This window comes from Capsicum annuum, unplaced genomic scaffold (assembly GCF_002878395.1).
Source record: "Capsicum annuum cultivar UCD-10X-F1 unplaced genomic scaffold, UCD10Xv1.1 ctg67437, whole genome shotgun sequence".
NCBI classification, from domain to species: Eukaryota; Viridiplantae; Streptophyta; class Magnoliopsida; order Solanales; family Solanaceae; genus Capsicum; species Capsicum annuum.
In genome coordinates, this window is record NW_025876869.1 from 1 (window position 1) to 1,080 (window position 1,080).

The following is a 1,080-nucleotide window of genomic DNA, read 5'->3' on the forward strand; positions in this document are numbered from 1 at the left end:
AGGAACAATCAACAAAAATCAAAAATTTCCAAAATGACTGAAAGAAACCACAAATGAACTCTATGAAACAAGACAGCTAAGAGAAGGCTCTGATACCATGTCAATTTTCTGCTGAATGTTCTCAATATTGAGAGTCTTTTCATTAAATAGAAAATATTCAATGATTACATCCCTAAAGATTCGTCTTCCTATCCCTAAAGATTAGCTTTTCTATCCCTCTAAATCCGCTATTCTATCTCACCAAATCTGATCTTACTAAAGTCACTATTATTCTCTTTAACTACTAAATCAAATCTATGTAATTACACCAATATACAACAATATATGATTACATTAATATACAATATTTACATCATGCTAACAGAAGCAATGTTTCCGGTAAACTGATTTTGAGTGAGATCAATTACTCGAAGAAATGGTAAGTTTCCAAGACATGGAGGGAGATTTCCATGGAAGTTGTTGAAGCTGAGACTCAGTTCTTCAAGACATTTTAGATCGCACAAGCCTACACGAAAAAAAAACAATTAGATAATTGTCATTTCATGTTCTATAGTATTGCTTGTGCAGAAAATATCTGAAACATGCGAAAAAAAGTGCAAGAAACAAATGTAAGACGAAGTAAACAATGTCACGTTGGCCACAATTAACATCTGCGTAATTTTAATCAATTGTATTCAAGTAATATATTTGGATGTATTACCTTGAACAGGTAATGTTCCATTCAGGTTGCAGTTAGATACTGATAATACTTTAAGGGACGACATTACGCCACTGCGCTGTAGAAAGTCCTTGTCCAATGCATTTCCATCCAAAAGTAAGTACGTCAAGTTTCTCAGAGTTCCCAAATCTTAAATGTAAAAGAAACACAATCGAATTATCAATAGTTGTTATAAAATTCTTGAAAATTAAAGCTATTAAGATGTTGTTAATAAGAGGTATAACTCTGGATAATTGTACATTCAAAATGACATTTTGGAGTTCAAAATCCACGTATTTTAAACAATTTTAATACAAAAAGAGCTAGAGTTGTAATTAGTTTTTGCAGTTTTCAGTTCTATCTTGAGCTTTGAGATGAGATTT

The 1,080-nt window shown here is 31.6% G+C and overlaps 1 long non-coding RNA gene across 1 annotated transcript; it reads right to left on the bottom strand.

Annotated features, from left to right (window-relative positions):
* Positions 1–169: 169 nt before the first annotated feature.
* LOC124893937 lies at positions 170–1,072 on the bottom strand. Its single transcript, XR_007050949.1, has 2 exons — positions 701–1,072; positions 170–505 (listed from the first exon to the last, which is right to left on the bottom strand). It is a non-coding gene; the product is annotated as an uncharacterized LOC124893937 (long non-coding RNA).
* Between the last annotated feature and the right edge of the window lie 8 nt (positions 1,073–1,080).